Source organism: Panulirus ornatus, chromosome 62 (genome assembly GCF_036320965.1).
Source record: "Panulirus ornatus isolate Po-2019 chromosome 62, ASM3632096v1, whole genome shotgun sequence".
In the NCBI taxonomy this organism is placed as follows: Eukaryota; Metazoa; Arthropoda; class Malacostraca; order Decapoda; family Palinuridae; genus Panulirus; species Panulirus ornatus.
Genome location: NC_092285.1, coordinates 5,607,500 through 5,628,313, shown reverse-complemented (window position 1 = coordinate 5,628,313; position 20,814 = coordinate 5,607,500). Strand labels below are relative to the sequence as shown.

The 20,814-nt window shown below is 40.9% G+C and overlaps 1 protein-coding gene across 9 annotated transcripts in view; it reads left to right on the top strand.

The window, feature by feature from the left end:
* The window catches only part of LOC139745788 (uncharacterized), an 80,183-nt gene that overhangs the window by 16,717 nt on the left and 42,652 nt on the right, over positions 1 to 20,814 (top strand). For 3 of the 9 annotated variants that reach the window (XM_071656334.1, XM_071656332.1, XM_071656328.1), the window contains one exon: positions 16,649 to 16,869. The exons of the other annotated variants lie outside the window; for them this stretch is intronic. The gene's annotated coding sequence lies outside the window, so the exon portion shown is untranslated. The remainder of the gene's footprint in view (positions 1 to 16,648; positions 16,870 to 20,814) is intronic. 9 annotated transcript variants of the gene reach the window in all.

The following is a 20,814-nucleotide window of genomic DNA, read 5'->3' as shown; positions in this document are numbered from 1 at the left end:
ATATGTATATGTTTATGCTCTAACTGCACTGATATTTGAGTTTCATATCTCTTCCTCTATCACAAACAGGCTTGAAGGGACCCTGTGGTCTGTTGCTATTTGAATTCCTTTTTTTTTATCCATACTTAATCACTGTTAGGAACAAATGAAGAAAGGCCACATCCACTCCCATCCATTCTCCAGCTGTCATGTATAATACACCAAAACCATGGCTCCCTATCCACAACCAGGCCCAACAGACCTTTCCATGGTTTACCCTGGATGCTTCACATGCCCTGGTTCAGTCCATTGACAGCATGTTGACAAGTGTACCTCATTGTCCCAATTAGCTTTATCACATGCATGCCTTTTATCCTCCTGCATGTTCAGGCCCCAATCACTCAAAATCTTCACTCCATCCTTCCATCTCCAATTTGATTCTCCCACTGTCCTTGTTCCTTCCTATTTTGACACATATTTCTTCTAAGTCAACCTTTCCTTACTCATTCTCTGCACATGTCCATACCATTTCAACTCACCTTCATCAGCTCTCTCTTTCACTACTTACTTGATCAAACCACCTCACACATATATTGTCTTCAAACATTACATTTTCAACACATCCACCCTCATCCATGCAGCCTTATCTACAGCCCATGCCTAACATCCATATTATGTAGTTTGTACAACTGTTCCCTGAAATGTAACCATTTTTGCCCTCGCAGATGATGTTCCCTTTCCACTAATTCTTCTGCACTCCTAGAACCTTCGCCCTCTCCCCCATCCTATGACTAACTTGTGCTTCCATACCAGATATCTAAAAAGCTTCACTTCCTCCAATTTTTTCATTCAAACTCACACCCCAACTAACCTATCTGTCAACCCTACTAAACCTAATAATTGGCCTTCTGCAGTTTCTCAGTCAAATCTGCCACTAGTGCTGTATCATCAGCAAACCACAACTGACTCACTTCCCAGGCCCTCTCATCACCCCCACATAGCATACTTGCCCCTTTCTCTAAGACTCACATTTACTTTCCTAACCACCCCATCCACAGACTGCAGACCATCCTTCATGAGGAGCCATTCACTCTCCTCTCTTCCCTACCCATACACATGCCTTAAACCCTAGATGAAACCTCCTCACTGCTTCTAGCATCTTTCTTCCCTCACTGTATATTTTTAAGACCTTCCAGAAGGCATCTCTGTCAACCTTATCAAATGCTTTCTCCAGATCCATAAATGCCTCAAACAAATCCATCTGTTTCTTCAAGTATTTCTCACACATATTCTTTAAAACAAACACCTGCTTCATAAATCCTCTGCCTCTTATGAAACCACATTGCTCCTCCCATCTGATGCTCTGTTCATGCCTTCACTCTCTCAATCAATGCCATCCCATACAAGTTACCAAGTATGCTCAAGAAACTTATGCCTCTGTAGTTTGAACACTTACCTTTATCCCCCTTGCCTTAATAGAGTGGCATTATACATGCATTTCAAGGACCTCACCATGATCCATACATACATACATTGAAAATCCTTACCAACCAATCAACAATGAAGTCACCTCCTTTATTGATATATTCAAGTGCATTACCGTCCACTCCAGCTACTGTACCACATTTTATTGTATGGAAGGCTTTCACTACCTCACCTTTCTTCATCAGACCACTCTTCATGACTCTCTCACTTTACATATTGCCCTAATCCAAACATTCTACGTCCAAACACCCTACATGTGCCATTCTATTATCAAACACATTAATTGGTCCTTCAAAATACTCACTTTGTTGCTGCTGTTATCATTTCCCCCCTTTTCCACCTTCATGTGTCAGTATTTAGTCTTTTTTTCTCACATTATTTACCTCCTTCCAAGACATCTTGTTTTTGTAAATTTTTTTGATACTTGCTCATCCCAGCTCTTGTTGCCCTTTTTTTTTTTTTCAACCCCTGCACCTTCCTCTTGAACTTCTGTCACATTCTCTTATACTTCCCCCAGTCATTTGTACTCCTTCCTAGTAAGTACTGCCCAAGCACTTTTCTTTTTTTGAGCATCTTTTCTTTATCATCCCATGACTTGCTACCCTTTCTAATCTGCTCATCTCCCAACTTTTGCATGCGATATGCCTCTCTTGCACATTGCCAGTACTGCTCACCCGCTTCCCTTCCTCTCACCTGTTGCCATTCTGCACTCAGTCTCTGCTAACATTTCTTCACACAAGTTTCTTTTCCAAGCTCACTTACTCTCACCACTCTCTTCTCTCTGATATTGTTTACTAAAGACCTCTACAAATCTTCACCTTTGCCTCCACAAGGCAGTGATCAGACGTTCCAACAGCTGCCCCTATCAGCATATTTACATACAAAATGTATCTCTTTTACATGCCCATCACTTGATATGTAATCCAGTAATGCGCATTGACCATCTTGCATACTCGCATACATGTACTTGTTTATGTCCCTCATTTTAAACCAGGTATTCTCAATCAGCAGTCCTCTTTCTGCACACACCTCTACTAGCTGTTCACCATTATTATTCATAACTCTGAATACCCCATTTCTCCCAATCATACTCTCAACTGCCACATTACTCAACTTTGCATTTAAATCACTTGTCACTAATACCCGATCATACACATCAAAACTGCAGACACACTTACTCTGTTACATCCAGAACACCTGCCTCACATGATGTGTCTTCTCATGACCAGATGCATAAGCACTAATAATCACTCATTTTTTGCCATCCACTTTTATTTTCACCAACACCAATCTTGAATAAACTTTATTACACACTATCTCACACTCCCACAACTTCTGCACTCCCACAACTCTTGCTTCAGGAATAGTGCTACTCCTTTTTTAGATATATATTTTTTTATGTTAGCTGAGACATCATAGGCAGCTGAGGCCCTAATCAAGGCCATCCCATTAACGCTACATATTTTATCATTATTATTATACATAATTACTGTTTCCTGCATCAGCAAGGTAGTGCCTGGAAACAGACGAAGAATGGCCCATCCACTCATATACACATATATGTACATAAACGCCCACTACGCACATATTTATACATATACATATCAACATATACATACATGTACATACACAGACATTACATACATACACATGAACATATTCATACTTGCTTCCCTTCGTCCATTCCTGTCGCTACCCCATCCCACAGGAAAACAACATCAATATCCCCTGCTTCAACGAGGTAGCACCAGGAAAACAGACAAAAAGGCCCAATTTGTTGACAGTCTCTAGCTGTCATAAGTAATGCACCGAAACCACAGGTCCTTATCCAAATCCAGGCCCACAGACCTTACCATGATTTACCCCAGATGCTTCACATGCCCTTGTCCAGTGGTAGACCCCAGTATACCACATTATTCCAATTCACTTTTCCTTGTACATCTTTCACCCTCCGATGGCTCAAAATCTTTTTCACTCCATCCTTCCACCTCCAGGTTGGTCTTCCACTTCTCCGTGCTCCCTCCGCCTCTGACACATATATCCTCTTTGTCAATCTTTCTTCACTCATTCTCTCCATATGTCCAAACCATTTCAACACACCCTCTTCTGCTCTCTCAACCACACTCTTTTTATTACCACACATCTCTCTTACCCTTTCATTACTTACTCCATCAAACCACCTCACACCACATATTGTCCTCAAACATTACATTTCCAACACACCCACCCTTCTCTGCACAACCCTATCTATAGCCCACACTTCACAACTGTTTAACATTGTTGGAACCACTATTCCTTCAAACATACCCATTTTTGCTCTCTGAGATAACGTTTTCTCCTTCCACACATTCTTCATCACTCCAGAACGTTCGCCTCTTCCCCCACCCTGTAATTCATTTCCACTTCCATGGTTCCATTCGCTGCTAAGTCCACTCCTAGATATCTAAAAGACTTAATTTCCTCCAATTTTTCTCCATTCAAACTTAGTCCCAATTAACTTGTCCCTCAATCCTATTAAACCAAATAACCTTGCTCTTATTCACATTTACTCTTAAAGTTTTCTTTCACACATTTTTCCTCACTTAGCCCCCTTCTCTGGTCCTCTTTTGGAAAACCAAAAAGGAGAGGGGAGGATTTCCAGCCCCTGCTCCCTCCCCTTTCAGTCACCTTCTACAACACGCAGGGAATATGTGGGAAGTATTCTTTCTCACCTATCCCCAGGGATGATATGATGTAACAAAGCTCAAGGGTAAAGGGGAAGAGTGGTTTGGGAATGTCTTGGGAGTAAAGTCAGGGGTTAGTAAGATGACAAGAGTAAGGGAAGGATTAACACTTCTGAAACAGGAGTGGTGGGAGTATGTGATAGGGTGTAAGAAAGTAAACTTGGGTAGATTGATATGGGTAGAACTGAAAGTGGATGGAGAGAGATGGGTGATTATTGGTGCATATGCACCAATAATATATGTGGTATACTGGGGTTATAGTGATGGGTGATTTGAATGCAAAGGTGAGTAATGTGGCAGTTGAGGGAATAATTGGTATACATGGGGTGTTCAGTGTTGTAAATGGAAATGGTGAAGAGCTTGTAGATTTATGTGCTGAAAAAGGACTGATGATTGGGAATACCTGGTTTAAAAAGCGAGATATACATAAGTATACTTATGTAAGTAGGAGAGATGGCCAGAGAGCGTTATTGGATTACGTGTTAATTGACAGGCGTGCGAAAGAGAGACTTTTGGATGTTAATGTGCTGAGAGGTGCAACTGGAGGGATGTCTGATCATTATCTTGTGGAGGCTAAGGTGAAGATCTGTATGGGTTTTCAGAAAAGAAGAGTGAATGTTGGGGTGAAGAGGGTGGTGAGAGTAAGTGAGCTTGAGAAGGAGACCTGTGTGAGGAAGTACCAGGAGAGACTGAGTACAGAATGGAAAAAGGTGAGAACAATGGAAGCAAGGGGAGTGGGGGAGGAATGGGATGTATTTAGGGAATCAGTGATGGATTGCGCAAAAGATGCTTGTGGCATGAGAAGAGTGGGAGGTGGGTTGATTAGAAAGGGTAGTGAGTGGTGGGATGAAGAAGTAAGAGTATTAGTGAAAGAGAAGAGAGAGGCATTTGGACGATTTTTGCAGGGAAAAAATGCAATTGAGTGGGAGATGTATAAAAGAAAGAGACAGGAGGTCAAGAGAAAGGTGCAAGAGGTGAAAAAAAGGGCAAATGAGAGTTGGGGTGAGAGAGTATCATTAAATTTTAGGGAGAATAAAAAGATGTTCTGGAAGGAGGTAAATAAAGTGCGTAAGACAAGGGAGCAAATGGGAACTTCAGTGAAGGGCGCAAATGGGGAGGTGATAACAAGTAGTGGTGATGTGAGAAGGAGATGGAGTGAGTATTTTGAAGGTTTGTTGAATGTGTTTGATGATAGAGTGGCAGATATAGGGTGTTTTGGTCGAGGTGGTGTGCAAAGTGAGAGGGTTAGGGAAAATGATTTGGTAAACAGAGAAGAGGTAGTGAAAGCTTTGCGGAAGATGAAAGCCAGCAAGGCAGCAGGTTTGGATGGTATTGCAGTGGAATTTATTAAAAAAGGGGGTGACTATATTGTTGACTGGTTGGTAAGGTTATTTAATGTATGTATGACTCATGGTGAGGTGCCTGAGGATTGGCGGAATGCGTGCATAGTGCCATTGTACAAAGGCAAAGGGGATAAGAGTGAGTGCTCAAATTACAGAGGTATAAGTTTGTTAAGTATTCCTGGTAAATTATATGGGAGGGTATTGATTGAGAGGGTGAAGGCATGTACAGAGCATCAGATTGCGGAAGAGCAGTGTGGTTTCAGAAGTGGTAGAGGATGTGTGGATCAGGTGTTTGCTTTGAAGAATGTATGTGAGAAATACTTAGAAAAGCAAATGGATTTGTATGTAGCATTTATGGATCTGGAGAAGGCATATGATAGAGTTGATAGAGATGCTCTGTGGAAGGTATTAAGAATATATGGTGTGGGAGGAAAGTTGTTAGAAGCAGTGAAAAGTTTTTATCGAGGATGTAAGGCATGTGTACGTGTAGGAAGAGAGGAAAGTGATTGGTTCTCAGTGAATGTAGGTTTGCGGCAGGGGTGTGTGATGTCTCCATGGTTGTTTAATTTGTTTATGGATGGGGTTGTTAGGGAGGTAAATGCAAGAGTTTTGGAAAGAGGGGCAAGTATGAAGTCTGTTGGGGATGAGAGAGCTTGGGAAGTGAGTCAGTTGTTGTTCGCTGATGATACAGCGCTGGTGGCTGATTCATGTGAGAAACTGCAGAAGCTGGTGACTGAGTTTGGTAAAGTGTGTGGAAGAAGAAAGTTAAGAGTAAATGTGAATAAGAGCAAGGTTATTAGGTACAGTAGGGTTGAGGGTCAAGTCAATTGGGAGGTGAGTTTGAATGGAGAAAAACTGGAGGAAGTGAAGTGTTTTAGATATCTGGGAGTGGATCTGGCAGCAGATGGAACCATGGAAGCGGAAGTGGATCATAGGGTGGGGGAGGGGGCGAAAATTCTGGGGGCCTTGAAGAATGTGTGGAAGTCGAGAACATTATCTCGGAAAGCAAAAATGGGTATGTTTGAAGGAATAGTGGTTCCAACAATGTTGTATGGTTGCGAGGCGTGGGCTATGGATAGAGTTGTGCGCAGGAGGATGGATGTGCTGGAAATGAGATGTTTGAGGACAATGTGTGGTGTGAGGTGGTTTGATCGAGTGAGTAACGTAAGGGTAAGAGAGATGTGTGGAAATAAAAAGAGCGTGGTTGAGAGAGCAGAAGAGGGTGTTTTGAAGTGGTTTGGGCACATGGAGAGAATGAGTGAGGAAAGATTGACCAAGAGGATATATGTGTCGGAGGTGGAGGGAACGAGGAGAAGAGGGAGACCAAATTGGAGGTGGAAAGATGGAGTGAAAAAGATTTTGTGTGATCGGGGCCTGAACATGCAGGAGGGTGAAAGGAGGGCAAGGAATAGAGTGATTTGGAGCGATGTGGTATACCGGGGTTGACGTGCTGTCAGTGGATTGAATCAAGGCATGTGAAGCGTCTGGGGTAAACCATGGAAAGCTGTGTAGGTATGTATATTTGCGTGTGTGGACGTATGTATATACATGTGTATGGGGGGGGGGTTGGGCCATTTCTTTCGTCTGTTTCCTTGCGCTACCTCGCAAACGCGGGAGACAGCGACAAAGTATAAAAAAAAAAAAAAAAAAAATGCACCTGGACATGAGAAGAAAGATCATGAGAGGCAAGTGTTTTGGGAGCAGCTGAGTGAGCGTGTTAGTAGTAGTTTTGATGCACGAGACCGGGTTATGGTGATGGGTGATTTGAATGCAAAGGTGAGTAATGTGGCAGTTGAGGGAATAATTGGTGTACATGGGGTGTTCAGTGTTGTAAATGGAAATGTTGAAGAGCTTGTACATTTGTGTGCTGAAAAAGGAGTGGTGATTGGGAATACCTGGTTTAAAAAGAGAGATATACATAAGTATACATATGTAAGTAGGAGAAATGGTCAGAGAGCATTATTAGATTACATGTCAGTTGATAGGCATGCAAAAGAGAGACTTTTGGATGTTAATGTGCTGAGAGGTGCAACTGGAGGGATGTCTGATCTTTATCTTGTGGAGGTGAAGGTGAAGATTTTGTAGAGGTTTTCAGAAAATAAGAGAGAATGTTGGGGTGAAGAGAGTGGTGAGAGTAAGTGAGCTTGGGAAGGAGACTTGTGTGAGGAAGTACCAGGAGAGACTGAGTACAGAATGGAAAAAGGTGAGAACAAAGGAGGTAAGGGGAGTGGGGGAGGAATGGGATGTATTTAGGGAGGCAGTGATGGCTTGCATAAAAGATGCTTGTGGCATGAGAAGCGTGGGAGGTGGGCAGATTAGAAACGGTAGCAAGTGTTGGGATGAAGAAGTAAGGTTATTAGAGAAAGAGAAGAGAGAGGCATTTGGACGATTTTTGCAGGGAAATAATGCAAATGACTAGGAGATGTATAAAAGAAAGAGGCAGGTCAAAAGAAAGGTGTAAGAGGTGAAAAAGAGGGCAAATGAGAGTTGGGGTGAAAGAGTATCATTAAATTTTAGGGAGAATAAAAAGATGTTTTGGAAGGAGGTAAATAAAGTGCGTAAGACAAGGGAACAAATGGGACCATCAGTGAAGGGGGCTAATGGGGAGGTGATAACAAGTAGTGAAGATGTGAGAAGGAGATGGAGTGAGTATTTTGAAGGTTTGTTGAATGTGTTTGATGATAGAGTGGCAGATATAGGGTGTTTTGGTCGAGGTGGTGTGCAAAGTGAGAGAGGTTGGGAAAATGATTTGGTAAACAGAGAAGAGGTAGTAAAAGATTTGTGGAAGATGAAAGCTGGCAAGGCAGCTGGTTTGGATGGTATTGCAGTGGAATTTATTAAAATAGGGGGTGACTGCAGTGTTGACTGGTTGGTAAGGTTATTTAATGTATGTATGACTCATGGTGAGATGCCTGAGGATTGGCAGAATGCTTGCATAGTGCCATTGTACAAAGGCAAAGGGGATAAAAGTGAGTACTTAAATTACAGAGGTATAAGTTTGTTGAGTATACCTTGGAAATTATATGGGAGGGTATTGATTAAGAGGGTGAAGGCATGTACAGAGCATCAGATTGGGGAAGAGCAGTGTGGTTTCAGAAGTGGTAGAGGATGTGTGGATCAGGTGTTTGTTTTGAAGTATGTATGTGAGAAATACTTAGAAAAGCAAATGGATTTGTATGTAGCATTTATGAATCTGGAGAAGGCATATGATAGAGTTGATAGAGATGTCTATGGGAGGTATTAAGAATATATGGTGTGGGAGGCAAGTTTTTAGAAGCATTGAAAAGCTTTTATCGAGGATGTAAGGCATGTGTACGAGGAAGACAGGAAAGTGATTGGTTCTCAGTGAATGTTGTTTTGTGGCAGGGGTGCGTGATGTCTCCATGGTTGTTTAAATTGTTTATGGATGGGTTGTTAGGGAGGTGAATGCAAGAATTTTGGAGAGAGGGGCAAGTATGCAGTCTGTTGTGGATGAAAGAGCTTAGGAGGTTAGTCAGTTGTTGTTCGCTGATGATACAGCACTGGTGGCTGATTCAGGTAAGAAACTGCAGAAGCTGGTGACTGAGTTTGGTAAAGTGTGTGAAAGAAGAATGCTGAGAGTAGATGTGAATAAGAGCATGTATCCTCTTTGTCAATCTTTCCTCACTCATTCTCTCCATGTGACCAAACCATTTCAAAACACCCTCTTCTCTTTCAACCACACTCTTTTTATTACCACACATGTCTCTTACCCTTTCATTACTTACTCCATTAACCCACCTCACACCACATATTGTCCTCAAACATTACATTTCCAGCACATCCACCCTCCTCTGCGCAACTTTATCTATAGCCCACGCCTCACAACCATATAACATTGTTGGAACCACTATTCCTTCAAACATACCCATTTTTGCTTTCCAAGATAACCTTCCGGACTTCCACACATTTTTCAACGGTCCTGAAACTTTCACCCCCTTTCCCACCCTATGATTCACTTCTGCTTCCATGGTTCCATCTGCTGCCAAATCCACTCCCAGATATCTAAAACACTTCACTTCCTCCACTTTTTCTCCATTCAAACTTACCTCCCAGTTAACTTGTCCCACAACCCTACTGTACCTAATAACCTTGCTCTTATTCACATTTCCTCTCAACTTTCTTCTTTCACACACTTTACCAAAATCAGTCATCAGCTTCTGCAGTTTCTCACCCGAATCAACCACCAGCGCTGTATCATCAGCGAACAACAACTGACTTTTCCCAAGACCTCTCATCCACAACAGTCTGCATACTTGCCCCTTCTCTCCAAAACTCTTACATTCTCATCCCTAAGAACCTCATCCATAAGAAGATTAAACAACCATGGAGACGTCACACACCCCTGCTGCAAACCGACATTCACTGAGAACAAATCACTTTCCTCTCTTCCTACTCATACACATGCCTTACATCCTCAATAAAAACTTTTCACTGCTTCTAGCAACTTGCCTCCCACACCATATATTCTAAGTACCTTCCACAGAGCATCTTTATGAACTCTATCATATGCCTTCTCCAGATCATAAATGCTACATACAAGTCCATTTGCTTTTCTAAGAATTTCTCGCATGCATTCTTCAAAGCAAACACCTGATCCACGCATCCTCTACCACTTCTGAAACCACACTGCTCTTCCCCAATCTGATGCTCTGTACATGCCTTCACCCTCTCAATCAATACCCTCCCATATAATTTCCCAGGAATGCTCAACAAACCTCTGTAACTTGAACTCTCACCTTTATCCCCTTTGCCTTTATACAATGGCACTGTGCATGCATTCCACCAATCCTCAGGCAATTCACCATGAGCCATACATACATTGAATATCCTCAGCAACCAGTCAACAACACAGTCACCCCCTTTTTGAATATATTCCACTGCAATACTATCCAAACCAGCCGCCTTGCCGGCTTTCCTTTTCTGCAAAAGCTTTCACTACCTCTTTTCTGTTTACCAAATCATTCTCTGACCCTCTCACTTCGTAAACCACCTTGACCAAAATGCCTTAGATCTGCCACACTTATCATCAAAAACATTCAACAAACCTTCAAAATACTCACTGAATCTCCTCACATCGCCACTACTTGTTATTACCTCCCCATTATCCCCCTTCACCGTGGTTCCGATTTGTTCTCTTGTCTTATGCACTTTATTTACCTCCTTTCAAAATGTCTCTTTATTCTCCCTAAAGTTTAATGGTACTCTCTCACCCCAACACTCATTTACCCTCTTTTTCACCTCTTGCAACTTTCTCTTGACCTCCTGCCTCTTCCTTTTATACATCTTCCTGTCATTTGCACTATTTCCCTGCAAAAATCATCCAAGTGCCTCTCTCTTCTCTTTTACTAATAGTCTTACTTCTTCATCCCACCACTCAGTATCCTTTCTAATCTGCTCACCTCCCATGCTTCTCATGCTACAAGCATCTTTTGTGCAAGCCATCACTGCTTCCCTAAATACATCCCATTCTTCCCTACTCCCCTTACATCCTTTGCTCTCACCCTTTTTCCATTCTGCACTCAGTCTCTCATGGTACTTCCTCACACAAGTCTCCTTCCCAAGCTCACTTACTCTCACAACTCTGTTCTCCCCAACATTCTCTTTTCTTTACTGAAAATCTCTACAAATCGTCACCTTCGCCTCCACAAGATAATGATCAGACATCCCTCCAGTTGCACCTCTCAGCACATTAACATCCAAAAGTCTCTCGTTTGCACACCTATCAATTAACATGTAATCCAGTAACGCTCTCTGGCCATCTCTCCTACTTACATACGTATACTTATGTAAATCTCTCTTTTTAAACGAGGTATTACCAATCACCAGTTCTTTTTCAATACAAATATACAAGCTCTTCACCATTTCATTTACAGCACTGAACACCCCTTATACAACAATTATTCTCTCAACTCTCACATTACTCACTTTTGCATTCAAATCACCCATCACTATAACCCAGTCTCGTGCATCAAAACTACTAACACACTCACTCAGCTGCTCCCAAAACACTTGCCTGTCATGATCTTTCTTCTCATGCCTAGATGCATATGCGCCAATAATCACCCATATCTCTCAATCCACTTTCAGTTTTACCCATATCAATCTAGAGTTTACTTTCTTACTCTGTTTCACATACTCCCATTACTCCTGTTTCACGAGTAGTGCTACTCATGCCCTTGCTCTTGTCCTCTCACTAACTCCTGACTTTACTCTCAAAACATTCCCAAACCACTCTTCCCCTTTACCCTTGAGCTTCATTTCTCTCAGAGCCAAAACATCTAGATTCCTTTCCTGAAACATACTACCTATCTCTCCTTTTTCTCATCTTGGTTACATCCACACACATTTAGACACCCCAATCTGAGCCTTCAAGGAGGATGAGCACTCCCCGCGTGACTCCTTCTTCTGTTTCCCCTTTTAGTAAGTTAAAATACAAGGAGGGGAGTGTTTCTAGCCCCCACTCCTGTCCCCTTTAGTTGCCTTCTATGACACATGAGGAATGCGTGGGAAGTATTCTTTTTCCCATGTATATATGGAAATGGAGAAAAACTGGAGGAAGTGAAGTGTTTTAGATATCTGGGAGTGGATTTGGCAGCGGATGGAACTATGGAAGCGGAAGTGAATCATAGGGTGGGGGAGGGGGTGAAAGTTCTGGGAGCGTTGAAGAATGTATGGAAGTCGAGAACATTATCTCGGAAAGCAAAAATGGGTATGTTTGAAGGAATAGTGGTTCCAACAATGTTATATGGTTGCAAGGCATGGGCTATTGATAGAGTTGTACGGAGGAGGGTGGATGTGCTGGAAATGAGATGTTTGAGGACCATATGTGGTGTGAGGTGGTTTGATCGAGTAAGTAATGAAATGGTAAGAGTGATGTGTGGTAATAAAAAGAGTGTGGTTGAGAGAGCAGAAGAGGGTGTTTTGAGATGGTTTTGTCACATGGAGAGAATGAGTGAGGTAAGATTGACCAAGAGGATATATGTGTCAGAGGTGGAGGGAATGAGGAGAAGTGGGAGACCAAATTGGAGGTGGAATGATGGAGTGAAAAAGATTTTGAGTGATCAGGGCCTGAACATGCAGGAGGGTGAAAGGCATGCAAGGAATAGAGTGAATTGGAGCGATGTGGTATACCGGGGTTGATGTGTTGTCAGTGGATTGAACCAGGGTATGTGAAGCGTCGGGTAAACCATGGAAAGTTCTGTGGGGCCTGGATATGGAAAGGGAGCTTTGGTTTCGGTACATTATACATGAGAGCTAGAGACTGAGTGTGAACGAATGTGGTGGGAAGGGTTGTTATTTCATGTGTGGCAGGGTGGCATGGGAATGAATAAAGGCAGACAGTATGAATTATGTACATGTGAATATATGTATATGTCTGTGTGTGTATATATATGTATATGTATGTATATGTGCGTGTTTGGACGTGTATGTATATACATGTGTATGTGGGTGGGTTGGGCCATTCTTTTGTCTGTTTCCTTATGCTACCTCGCTAACATGGGAGACAGCGACAAAGTATAATAGATATAATATATATATATTTTTTTTATTTATTTATTTTGCTTCGTCGCTCATTTCCAGCACATCCACCCTCCTGCACACACCTCTATCCATAGCCCATGCCTCACAACCATACAACATTGTTGGAACCACTATTCCTTCAAATATACCCATTTTTGCTTTCCGAGATAATGTTCTCGACTTCCAAACATTCTTCAACGCTCCCAGAATTTTTGCCCCCTCCCCCACCCTATGATTCACTTCCACTTCCATGGTTCCATCTGCTGCCAGATCCACTTCCAGATATCTAAAACACTTTACTTCCTCCAGTTTCTCTCCATTCAAACTAACCTCCCAATTGACTTGACCCTCAACCCAACTGTACCTAATAACCTTGCTCTTATTCACATTTACTCTTAACTTTCTTTTTTCACACACTTTACCAAACTCAGTCACCAGCTTCTGCAGTTTCTCACATGAATCAGCCACCAGCGCTGTATCATCAGCGAACAACAACTGACTCACTTCCCAAGGTCTCTCATCCACAACAGACTGCATATTCGTCCCTCTCTCCAAAACTCGTCCATAAACAAATTAAACAACCATGGAGATATCACACACCCCTGCCGCAGACCAATATTTGATAGTAGCCAATCACTCTCCTCTCTTCCTATTCGTACACATGCCTTACATCCTTGGTAGAAACTTTTCACTGCTCCTGGTAACTTACCTATCACATCATATACTCTTAAAACCATCCATGAAGCATCTTTATGAACCCTATCATATGCCATCTCCAGATCCAAATGCTGTTTACAAATCTATTTGTTTTTCTAAGTAATTCTCGCATAAATCCTTCAAAGGAAACACCTGATCCGTACATCTCCTACCACTTCTGAAACCACACTGCTCTTCCCCATTCTCATGCTCTGTACATGCTTTCACCCTCTCAATCAATACTGTCCCATATAATTTCTCAGGAATACTCAACTAACTTATGCCTCTGTAATTTGAACACTAACCTTTATCCCCTTTGCCTTTGAACATTGGCACTATGCATGCATTCCACCAATCCTCAGGCACTTCACCATGGTCCATACATTCTTTAACCAATCAGCAACACAGTCACCCCTTTTTTGACAAATTCCACTGCAATACCATCTAAACCTACTGCCTTGATGGATTTCATCTTCTGCAAAGATTTAACTGCCTCTTCTCTCTTCACCAAATCATTCTCCCTGTCCCTCTCACTTTGTACAACACCCCGACCAAATAACCATATATCTGCCTTTCTATCATCAAACACATCAGCAAACCTTCAAGATACTCTCTCCATCACCTTCTCACTCCATCACTATCTGTTATCACTTCCTCACTTGCTCCCTTCACCAATGTTCCAATTTGTTCTCTTGTCTTACGCACATTATTTACCTCCTTTCAAAGCATCTTATTATTCTCTCTAAAATTTAATGATATTCTCTCACCCCAACTCTCATTTGCCTTCTTTTTCAACTCTGGCACCTTTCCCTTGACCTCTTGCCACTTTCTTTTATACATCTCCCTGTCAATTGCACTACTTCTTGCAGATATCGTCCAAACGCCTCTCTCTTCTCTTTCACTAACAATCTTACTTCATCCCAACGCTCATTACCCTTTCTAATCTGCCCACCTCCCACCTTTCTCATACTACAGGCATCTTTTGCACAAGCCATCACTGCTTCCCTAAATACATCCCATTCCTCACCCACTCCCCTCACGTCATTTACTCTCACCTTTTGCCATTCTACACTCAATATCTCCCGTTACTCCCTCACACAAGTCTCCTTTCTAAGCTCACTTGCTCTCACCACTCTTCTCCCCAACATTCTCTCTTCTTTTTTGAAAGCCTCTAGAAATCTTCACCTTCGCAAGATGGTGATCAGACATCCCTCTAGCACTGTTTCATGTATTTTTTTCCCTTTAAGATTGTGGAGACCATCAATTGGGACAACTGTAGATCACATGCAGTCATATTAACTTATTTCCTTCCTTCATATTGGGTGATTACTTTCATTTTCAATTCCAAATCGAAGTTCATCTTTAGTTTCTTGCTAGATCTATCAAATTGTGATGGCGTTTTTCGTCTTGGTTGTCGTTTTCTTAGGGATTTAATACAAATATGGCTTAATCCAGCACAAAAATTTGTTAGATTTACTTGAATAATGCGCACTTACTGAATGGTAGCTGAGAGAGGGAACTGAGAGATTCTGTTATGTACACAATGCCAAGATTGACATTCACTTTCGTAAGCATGGAGCCGTTAGCACTAGCGGACGTATGACCAAGTGTAATTTTCATATTCATGGATATCTATTTAATTTATATATTTTTTCAAGTCGTTTGTCACATAGGTCATATGTTGGGGAGCATCTGTACTGAGTGCTTAGGGCTTAAAGAGGCAGGAGGTTAATAGGCATGCATGGAATAAACTGAATTAGAGTGATGTGGTATACATAGGACAGTTTGCTGTCATTGGACTGAACCAGGGTATATGAAGCAGCCAGGGAAACTGCAGAAAGGTTTGTGGAGCCTTGTTGTGGTTAGGTGGCTGTGTTTTTGTTGCATTAAACGTGACAACTAGAGAATTGATGTGAGCAAATGAGAGCCTCTACTGATTTGCACTTGGTACTACTTTGCTGACACTGGAAATTGCAAACAGGGACATATTGACTTTATTAGGCATTAATGGAATTTGTCTGCTTGAGGTTACACTACAGATGAAAAGTCACCTTTGTCAAGACTGTATCACTGGGAGTATAATCTCACAAAGAACTCACTTCAGAGGAGTTTACAAATACTTGCCACCGGAAGTAGTGCAGCTTTGGACTGCACGAGCCTTTAGAAAGGCCCTGGATAACACTGGAACTCTCATGGAAATTGGGCCTTGATTATAAGGTCTAAACCTGTAGACCTATTAAGTGACCTCTCTATATATATCATTATGTACTCCTGTAAAGATTTCAATGTCTGTGTCTTAATGCATAAACTTAAGGATCTCATCTTCAAATATTTTTTCACCATATGATGTCAAGGTTTTAAACTTTGTAAATGTTGAAAGTAGTTGTTAATATTACCAACATATGTATCATAAGCATTCGTCATTTGGGTTTGACCTTTGTGCCATAAGCATTTGATGTTACGGGTCTGATCTACATGTAGCCTTGGCAACTCAAACTCAAACTAACATTAACTACAGTTAATGTTATGTGTTTGATATGGTTTCTATATATTATCAACTCTCTGTGTTAAGGCATTTATATATGTGTAACATTATAACTTATAAGATTGAAGATCTCATCTCTTTGTAATATTTAAATGTGACTTTACAGTTCTCATGCAGTTGGTGTTAGATGTTATATTTGCCTATCAGCAGAATCTGATGTTAATGGTCACTTTCCTGTATAATACTGATATCATGCATCAGAGATTTGAGATCCATATATTGTTAGCACTTGATACTGATGATCTCGCCTAGGTATGTAATATTCATGTTGTATAAAACTTTCATCTTGACCAGTTGGCATTTAATGGGAATGTTTACTCCTCCCTACTTGGCAGATTTCTGTGTTCAGCACTAAAATGTGATATGGGACTTGAAACTCTCCTGAATGACAAGCTGCCACAAGAATAATGTATAACAGTTCTAGTAGTAGGAAGAACCTTGCAACAACACCATTCAAGAATTATAGCTAAATACAAGCAACAGAAGGAGAATCAGTCATGAAGAATGTTATTATGAGAGGAGCAGCAGTAGAAGCATATGAAGAACATCAGTGACAGTAAGAGTATATAGCAGTGGTAACCATAGAGGCAGTAGGAACAACATTGATAGCAATACTGAAGTGACAGCAGAATAGAAATGAAATATTGACATCAAGGACATTGATTAAAAAAGAACTCAGGAAAAGATTTTCCATAATGAGGAGGAACATGACTGTACTTCAGTTGAGCTTTCATATTTATCAACACTGTCATTATTTACATTTTGATATGACAAGACTTGTTGATGATGATCAGTAAAGGCACGTTCTTCATTATTCTGAGATCGAGATTTATTTCATAACTTTTTTAAGATTCATGTATTTCTTTTCAAAGTGAGATTATTGCAATTGAATTGATAATCTTTGTTGATCAGTACCATTTGTATGTCGTGTATCTTCCAGATGTCCCAGTATCAACTGTAGACTGGCATATGCAGGGAGGGCCTGAGATATAGTTAAGTTAGAGTTAATGTTCCAAATATGAGTCAGTTATTGTCAACCATGGTTGGTTACACGTGAAAAAGCAAGTTATCAACTTAGATGTGCACGCAGAGAGACCATTGAATTTTTATTTGTGGAAGTGTAAATGTAAAATAGATTGAGGAATATAGACAGTACGTGGCTTGTCCAGCAGATAAGGCTAGTTTGGAGGGTGTAGTGTTTATATGAAGGTGAGAGATGAGGAAGGGAGAGGACATAATCTTAAATGACCTTTCTTTGGACAGCAGATCTTAGACTGGAGCCCATCGTATTTTTCACCACATACAGGTTGTGAATGGTTCATTTCACTATAGTTGATCTGCAGGAGGTTAGGATGAGACTGGTGCCCTTCTGACCGACCTGGTGCAAATCCAACTCATCATGCCAGCTGGAATCATGCATTCCACACTTAATGGTCATATGAGGCTAATTAGGGCAGTGGCTGTGCTATGCAGTGTTGGTATTATACTAGATTGCATTATGGAGAGCAAACAAGTGGAAAGTTCACATGTGTAACAAAAAATCTTGATGAATATTATCATGGAAGGACATAAAGACACACACATGGATGACAGATCTTTCAAGAGTTCACAGTGTGAGAAAAGTTTTGTCCAACCCTGTGAACTTAAGAGGCACATGGAAGTTCATGCAGGTGAGAAACAATTTGAATGTTCATTGTGCCAAAAAATCTTATCTGTGAGAAGTAACTTGGTGAAGCACATGGCAGTTCATACTAATGAAAAGAAGTCTTATGAATGTTCACATTGCCAAGAAGAGTAATTTAGTACAGCACATGACTGTTCATACAGGAGAGAAGCCATTCAAGTGTTCACATTGCCAAAAGGCCTTCACCCAGAAGAGTAATTTAGTGCAGCATATGAGTTTTCATACTGGAGAGAAGCCATATGAATGTTCATACTGCCAAAAGCCATTCTCTGGGATAGGTAGTTTAGTACAGCACTTGAATATTCATAAAAGAGAAAAGCAGTTTGAATGCTCACATTGCCAAAAGACTTTCTTGTGGAAGAGAAATTTAGTGCTGCACATGACTGTTCATACAGGAGAAAAGCAATTCAGGTGTTCACAGTGCCCAAAGACCTTCTCCTGTAAGAGTAGTTTAATGAAGCACATGAGAGTTCATACAGGAGAGAAGCCATATGAATGTTCTCATTGCCAAAAGACCTTCTCCCAAAGGGATACTTTAGTGCATCACCTGATGGTTCATACTGGAGAGAAGCCATATGAATGTTCACATTGCCCAAAGACCTTTTCTGAGAAGGGTACATTAGTAAAGCACATTACTGTTCATACTAGAGAGAAGCCTTATGAATGTTCACATTGTCGAAAGAGCTTTTCCCAGAAGGGTCACTTAAAGCAGCACATACGTATTCATACTGGAGAGAAACCACATGAATGTTCATATTGCCAAAAGACCTTCTCCCGGAAAAGTCATTTAAGGCAGCACTTGCCACTTCATACAGGAGAGAAGCCATATCAGTGTGTTCACATTGCCAAAAGAGATTCTCCCACAAGTGTCATATAAAGGAGCACATACGTATTCATACAGGAGAGAAACCATATGAATGTTCAAATTGCCAAAAGACTTTCTCCCAGAAAACTCATTTAAGGCGGCACTTGCCGCTTCATACAGGAGAGAAGCAATATGAATGCTCATATTGCCAAAAGATCTTCTCCTGGAGACCTTGTTTAGTGCAGCACATGACTTCACACAGGAGAGAAACCATATGAATGTTCATATTGCCAGAGACTTTTTCTCAGAGGAGTACTTTAGTACAGCACTAATATTAAAGTTCATACAAGAGGGAAGCTATAGCAATGTTCACATAGCTAAAAGACCTTCTGAAAGGATCATTTAGTATATCACATGACTGTTTTCATAAGATACAAGCCATAGAAATGTTCACATTGCCAAAAGACAATGTTCTGAAAAAGTAGTTTAGTGCCCCACTTGAGTATTCATACAGGAGAAGTGATATGAAGGTGCACACTGCCAAACGACCTTTGACCAGAGGGATTTTTATATGTACCATGTGAATGTTCATAGAGCGTATGATCAGAGGGCTGCTTTAATGTGCCATGTAAATGTTCATACAGAATAAAAGCCATATGAGTGACTAAATTGCCAAAAGCCTTTCTCCTGGAAGGGTACTTTAGTGGAACACATGACTCTCCATATAGAGAGAAAAGCCATATAACATATAACATTGCCAAAAGACTTTCTCAACAAAAGAGTGATTTTTACAGCACATGACTTACTATATAAAAGAAAACCCATAGTTTTGTTCTCATTACCAAAAGATCTTCACCCAGAGGAGTATTTTAGTTCAGTACTTGATTGCTCATACAGGGGGAAGCAATATAAATGGCCACATTGACAAAAGACCTTCTCCCAGAGATTTCATTTAGTGAGCACATCTGTTCATACAGAAAAGAAATCGTTTGAATGTTCACATTTTCAGAAGACATTTTTCTGTGTGGCACATGACTGATCATACAGGAGAGAGGCCATATGAATGCTTACATTGCCAAAAACCTTCTCACAGAAGAGTGATTAGGGTGGCACATTACCCTTCATACAGGAGAGAAACCTTATGAATGTTCACATGGCAAAGGACCTTTCCCAGATATGTACTTAAGTGCATCACAAGATTTTTCATATTGGAGAGAAGCTATGTGAATGTTCACTTTACCATAAGACCTTCTCCTGAAAGGATCATTAAGTGCAGCTTATGACTGTTCCTGCAGGAGAGGAACCTTATGAATCTTCACATTGCCAAAAAAAACCTTCAGGAATCATTATTTAGTGAAACACATGACTCTTCATACAGGATAAAAGCCATATGAATGCTTGGATTGCCAGAAGGCTTTCTTCATGCAACACTTGACCATTGATAGAGGGTTGAAGTCATTGTTATGTTCATAGTGTCAGAGGATACATCTGGGTGTGTGTTTAATGCAGCATATGAATTTTTACAAACAAGGCGACCTTTGAAGTTGTGTCCACTTTGATCAAGGCTTTTGTTACAAGGCTGGTTACATATGTTATGCTTCCAGCCTTGGTAATGGTAAGTATGGTGAGACATCATTTTTGTATAGATATGAGTGTAATTTGATGGTAGAAAAGTCTTAGTCCTGAGGGAGTGAACTTGTAAGTTGGTATTTGGACACTATCCATCACATGCAGGATGGGCAGTGTGTAGAATAGGCCCAGATTATCTTCGAATTGTTGGCAAAGCTGAGATAGATGATATTAATGTTAACAAATGACTTAAATGTTGTAAATTTATCACTGGTGAAATTGAATAACTTTTTTATTGCAGTGGTAAGTCTGCATAAGGTGATCAACAAAAGTTCTAATTAAATCAGAAAGCATATAGTGATACAACATGTGAACTTTAAGAACTCCTCAGGAAATGTATTATGAAGATTTTTGTAAAGTTAGTTCCCATTTTTACTTACTCT